The sequence below is a fragment of the Macrobrachium nipponense genome, chromosome 8 (genome assembly GCF_015104395.2).
Source record: "Macrobrachium nipponense isolate FS-2020 chromosome 8, ASM1510439v2, whole genome shotgun sequence".
In the NCBI taxonomy this organism is placed as follows: domain Eukaryota; kingdom Metazoa; phylum Arthropoda; class Malacostraca; order Decapoda; family Palaemonidae; genus Macrobrachium; species Macrobrachium nipponense.
Genome location: NC_087203.1, coordinates 109,020,775 through 109,027,496, shown reverse-complemented (window position 1 = coordinate 109,027,496; position 6,722 = coordinate 109,020,775). Strand labels below are relative to the sequence as shown.

The following is a 6,722-nucleotide window of genomic DNA, read 5'->3' as shown; positions in this document are numbered from 1 at the left end:
ACCTAGCCTGGTGGCTCGACGACAAGAACCTCTTAAGAGGAGTGCCCATACGCACTCCCCCCCCGGAGATGCTTCTGTTCTCAGACGCATCCACCGAGGGATGGGGCGCACACCTGGAGGAGTTGCTGACTGCAGGTGTGTGGGACCATCAACGAGAAGCACCTTCACATCAATGTCCTGGAACTCAAGGCGGCGTTCAACGCTCTCCAGAGTTTCGGGACCGCTTGGTGGGACACTCAGTGGTGTTGATGTGCGACAACACCACAGTAGTGGCATATGTCAACAAGCAGGGGGGGCTAGTGTCTCTTCCGCTCCATCAGTTGACGGTGCAGGTGCACGAGTGGGCCACGGCTCACTCGATAGAGCTGTCAGCACGCTACATTCCAGGCAAGAGGAACGTAGTAGCAGACAAGCTCAGCCGTCGGGATCAGGTGATAGGGACCGAATGGTCTCTACACCAAGAGGTGGCGGAAAGGCTCTTCAACCTTTGGGGGCGGACCGGTCGTAGACCTGTTCGCCACCCGGCACAACAGGAAGATCCAGGTGTTCTCTCGGCCGTGCCGGACCCATGGGCAGCTGCAGAGGACGCTCTCCAACACCCCTGGGACAACCTCTTCGCTTACGCCTTTCCTCCCTTCTGTCCTGATTCGGAAAGTGATCAGTCGAGCGCTGGTCACTCCCAATCTCAGACTGATCCTGGTGGCTCCCAAACGGCCTCAAGCGTTTGGTATCCGGACCTGCTGGCTCTTCTTGCAGACGCACCGAGCGAGGCTACCCAACTGGCACAACCTTCTAGCCCAGCCACACGTAGAACGGTACCACCGAGCAGTCCAGTCCCTTCAACTTCACGGCTGGCTGTTATCCACCATCTCTTGCGAACGAGAGGCTTTTCTCGTAGCGCAGCAACAGAGATGGCTGGACACGTCAGACAGTCCTCTGCAGCTGTGTACCAGGGGAAGTGGGCCGTCTTCTGTGGTTGGTGTCGTAGACAGGGTTTGTCTCCTCTCAGAGCCACTCTTCAGCAGGTAGCGGATTTCCTCGTGTTTCTTCGCCGAGAGAAGCTCCTCTCAGTACCCACACAGTTAAGGGATATAGAGCCGCTCTGGCTCTCGTCCTAAAACTGAGGGGACTGGACATCACGAATTCGTTCGAGATATCCTTGCTTATGAGGAGCTTCGAAAGGTCTTGCCCACCCAGGGAACTCAGGCCCCCTGCGTGGGACGTGACTCTCGTCCTTAGGAGTCTGACTCGAACACCGTTCGAGCCACTCCGAGAGTCGTCAGACAGGGATCTGACCCTCAAGACCCTCTTCTTGCTGGCCCTGGCATCGGCGAAGAGAGTAGGGGAACTACATTGGCCTTTCTTATGATGTTAAGCATACCAGAGGCTGGGGATCTGTGACGCTCGATTTCGTCCCGAACTTCGTAGCTAAGACTCAGAATCCGTCGATCCCTGACGACAGGTTCGAGTCTTTCACGATCCCCCTCCCTGCTGGACTTTACAGATAACGATGCGGATGAGATGCTGCTTTGTCCTGTGAGGGCGCTACGGCGCTATCTGAAGAGAACTCGACATCTCAGGCCTGAGTGTCGACGCCTCTTCGTTAGCACTGGGGCTCACCAAGAAAGAAGTCTCCAAGAACAAACGCTTTCTTTCTGGCTACGTGAGGTGATCAGGAGAGGTACGAAGCTGATGGTAGCGACGACATCCGTACGCTCCATCCGAGAGCCCACGAAGTCAGAGGTATCGGACCCTCCTTGGCGTTCCGTGAAGAACTTCTCCGTGGCGCAGGTCCTGAAGGCAGGTGTCTGGGCCAACCAGACCACCTTCACGTCCTTCTACCTTCGGGATATTGCCCACAAGTCCTTGGATACTTTTTTACCTTGGGACCTGTGGTGGCTGCTCAACACGTTGTGTAAGCTTACCCAGCACCCGAGCAGGCAGAACAGCATCGATTCCTGGTATGACTGGGAGAATGAATGCGTGAATGAGAGAGTGACTGGCTTCTCTTCACATCTTTTTCTACCTCTACCTGTGGGCAGAGGGATACGGTCGTTACCTTGCTGGAAAGGAGTCCGATGCAGGTAAGCTATTCAACAGAGCTCCATCCTATCTCTTTAACTAGAGATAGGAGTAAATATCCACCACTTTCTCCAACAAGGGGGAGAAAGTGGATGCCAACATGAGACAAACCCATTACTTTACATTTGCTCATGTAAAGGAAAAAGTTCTTACAATGCTGGTACGAAGAGATACGGCTTGCCTCTCTTTCTTAGTACTCGGCCCAGAGGTCTGACCATTGATCCTGCGGTGCACACCCCGATCAATCGGACAGAGGCTTGGATCCCTCCCTCGCTCTTACGACCAGGGAGGCATTCCAGGGATGGACGAACACCAGTCTGTTCATCAAAAGACTCAGATTCCACCCACCAAGAAGAAGGTGAGTCTTCCTATTGTTAAAGGACCGATGGTTTGTATTACGTATCGGAACAAATGACAATTTGTCGAAAATTGCATTTTTCCTAACTATACAAACCTGAGGTCCTTTAACATAAAGTCCCTCCTCATGCCACCCCTCACTCTGCGTATTTTGCATGGGCCAAAAGCAAAAGTGATTTGTTTACCTCCCAGTCGCGCGGCGCGCGACGATCGGACAAGCAGTTAACTACCGTTCTCCCCTTGTTCGAAGCTTACGACCGTTCCAGCTGCCGCTAGCTACTTCTATTGTTAAAGGACCCTCAGGTTTGTATAGTTAGGAAAAATGCAATTTTCGACAAATTGTCATATTTGTTATTATCCATAATTAAGTTAGACATAACTCATATCTGTCCCTACGTTTTTGAAAGCCAGATCAGATAGATATAGTAATTTAGAAACTATTTTTTGGAAGATTACTATTTCTTATCAGGATTTGATCACAGTGTATTGGACCTCATGTAGCTACTAAATTTCCTAACCTCTTGAAATTCCCAACTTTATTTTGTGCTGACCACAACTTTTGTTTAATTAAAAAAATAAAAAGTTTTTGAGAGTTACAGATACTGTAATACCCAGTATGGGAGGCTTTAATTTTTTATTTTCCTTTTTTTGGTTATTCATTTGTTTCCTTGAACCTTTGAAATGTAACTCTCTCACTAAGTTTCTTTTATTACTGTTTTTCATAGGTTGGCAAAGGAAACTAACTGACCACGACATCTCAAAGATAAAAAAAAATTCTTTATGAAATAATGTGTGAAGTGACAACGCTTACTACTTAAAATGTACGGCTTCAGGAGATGGATGCCACAGTGTGACCCTTTATCCCTGTCTTGCAAAATATTCATTGAGGAAAGAATTAGATGCACCTGGAACAATAGCTTCTTGCAAAGAAGAAATACAAGGACTCGAGAAAACCGTAGCTTTGTCTGCCCATCTAACGTCCCCTTCAGGTATCTGATCTCTCTCTCTCTCTCTCTTTTTTTTTTTTTTTTTTATTGCTTCTTAAACCATTTTAATGATTCTGCTATAGTATTGAGAATAACTAATTTGATTAGTAATAGTGAATGAAATAATTTAGTGCTAGGATAAAGTGATGAATATACTGTATGAAATGCTTTTTTAACCCCAGAAAAACCAACAGTATATCGTACATTCTAAATGATGCCTCATTTCCATGCAAACTGGAGCCTTAAGACAAGTGCAAGTTCATAGTGGATGTTGACAGATCCATGTCATATAAAGATAGTAATTATTTCATTGTTGGATTTGTCAAATAGTATCTTAATTAGATTAGATACGTGAGTTTTAATGGAAATAAATGATCTCTTCCCCTGCAGGTTTATAAATGCTATTGGCTCCTTATGAAAATATTATGTTATAATAATAAAATTGAATGACAAAAATATTTGTTATTTACAAGGGATACATTAAGTAAATCAAACAAATTGCTGTGATACTGATATGTATAAAAACAGATAATAGTAATGTTTCTTGCTGGCCTTAAAGAAATGATAAACAATAGTTAAAGGAAAGCAGAGTACTGTACAGAATTTTTGGAAAGTTAAAACTATTAATTCAAAACTTCTTTGTTTCTTTGGGCTCCCAAGAACACTCAAAGTCAATTCAGTATCCTGCTAAGACCAACTCTTCAAGTGCAGTGTTTTATATTTAAAAAATTTTCAAATGGGTTGCTAATCTCCCCCCATCTTTGGTGAGTAATTTTTCTTTCTTTCACATTAAATGTTCTTAAACTGTTATAGTTACAATAATAGAACCTTCATCTCTTCTGTTGTTTCCAGTGTATAAGTTCATTCTAAAGTTTAGTTGGATAGCAGTCTTGATGCGTCATGGAGGAATGGATAAGTGCGCTAAAGTCTGTGAAGGCAACATCATCTCATTTTTATGAGGTAATGTAATGGAAAGATTGTGGTACTATTGCTCAATAAATTTTTGCCACTCTTCTTTGTCTCTTGGTTTGTTTGTTAATGTGCTGAAATATTTGCATTTACTTACACCAAATTAAAATCTGATTTTGAATCAGAAATTGAACTCTTAACAATTTTCATATTTTACATTATCATAATTTTCTGAAATATTTGTCTAATTTCAGGGAGCAGATCAAATACATTCACTACTGTCAGGGAAACACCATTGGTATGCAACATCCCATGCACGGCCCACATACTGCAATGTTTGCAGGGAGGCATTGTCAGGTAAGGTATCATCATATCATTCACTGTACACTATGATTATGAAGGTATCATCATATCATTTACTGTACACTGTGATTGTGAAGTTTTTTATCAGGTAAATATTGGCTACTTCTAATTGTCTTTAGGTGAGATTTAGATTTGTCTGCTACTCTTTTCTTATAAGATTATGATCATCAATATAGTAGGTTGGCCAAGACCCCAACCACTTGTCAAATTCTTTCAGTAGGGAGAATGGGCCGTTGTAAGACAGGCCAGACGATCTGTTGTAGGACCCTTTACTTTAGGTATGGCAGGTTTCCTTTGCCCACATGTTCACTGAGTAGTCAGGCAAATTCTGTACACCTGCATTCTTTATCAGTACATGTCAGACAATGCCAAATATACTGTACTTTTTCATTTTTCCTGATAATAAAAATTCTCAGCCTGTTCAGATTAATCTTAATGTATGTACATTTTGCATTATTTTGTAGTTCTGTCAATTTGTAATGATGAATACTACATGTATTTTTATTACACAGGAGTTACTTCCCATGGGTTGAGTTGTGAAGTATGCAAAATGAAAGCACACAAACGATGTGCAACCAAGGCAGTAAACAATTGTAAATGGACCACTTTAGCTTCTGTTGGTAAAGATATCATTGAGGATGATGAAGGGGTGAGTTTCAAATGCGATTGTTATTTCCATTTAGTATTGCCAACCATTATTTTGACAATTTACTCATATCTCAAAGTCATAATTCACTACTGCAGATTATGATGTTTTTTGCATTTTAATGCATAATTTTATGATTTTACTAAAGAGATAATTTTGCTCATTTTGCCTTACAAATGAATTCCAGAACCTGGCAATGCCTCACCAGTGGTTGGAAGGAAATTTGCCTGTCTCTGCCAAGTGTGCTGTTTGTGATAAGACTTGTGGCTCTGTTCTAAGGTAAATTATCACACTAATTTAGTATCATTTAGATTTTTACTTATATTACAGATACAGTAATATTGTTTTATGTCAGTTTATAGTTTTGTCCTTAGTTTCATTTATGTTTTTTAAGTTAATGTGCTGGCTGCTATTGTGTTTTGGGGCCCATTACTGATGTCACAATTATACATTAGGTTTTTCCATAATGGTGTTAGACATAAAATGAGTTCTCCACATTTAGGACTTGCCCAGGACTTCATATATGCCTTTCTCCTTGAATTTCTTGGACTTCTTACTGATTTACCCTCTGCTCCTCTTCCTGGTTCATCAATTGTCCAAATCATCCGTCTTTGAGATTTCTTCCAAATTCCAGCTCTGGATTCCACATTTTGCAGCAACTTCCCCATTTGAATCTCATCATCTTGTAGTCCTGCCCCTTTAAAACAGTCTCCATTTTCTTTTTCAAGTAGTCTTCATTGCACCCCATGCAGGTACCACTTACAGAGTGCTTTGCATTGCATGATGTAGACGTGATTATAGGTTCTTTGCAGAGTCCCTTAGGCTGTAACTGCATTGTTGCGTGGCCTTTACTTTTCTTCCATTCATTTTAGTCTCTTCTTATTTGGCCGTCCAAAGTCTTTAACTTTGCTGTGTTCTGAGTTTCATCTATCCTTTGGACAAACTGAGTGAGTGTCTAGAAATTGGACTCACAAATCAAAATAAACTAATACATGTTAATGTAAATTATCCAATACATAGGAATTTAGGGGCTCTATACATCTTTTATTTCCATGCTTTTTGCAAGATGCTCTTTCATATTTATCCAGTTACTATTTTCTCACTTCTTTCTCTATACCAGATTGACAATCGAGTATGTTGAAAAGATTACAGAAGTGTTCTAGCACATCCATGGACTCAGCTGTCATTCTTGATGACAACAATATTTATCTCAAATGCCTCTGATAAACTGTACCTGCCAATGTCTTCACTGTAGATCTTGTGTTATGATGTAGTACCATCATTTGCTCAGTGAGTCTTTTCTGTATCGTTTGTTTTCATTGTAGCCATCTCAGTGCTTGTTTTGTTAATCTGCCAAATGCCTTGTAAACTCCACAAAT

General features: G+C 42.0%; 1 pseudogene; it reads left to right on the top strand.

The window, feature by feature from the left end:
* The first annotated feature begins 4,310 nt into the window (after positions 1-4,310).
* The window catches only part of LOC135223178 (diacylglycerol kinase delta-like), an 88,410-nt pseudogene continuing 85,998 nt past the window's right edge, over positions 4,311-6,722 (top strand).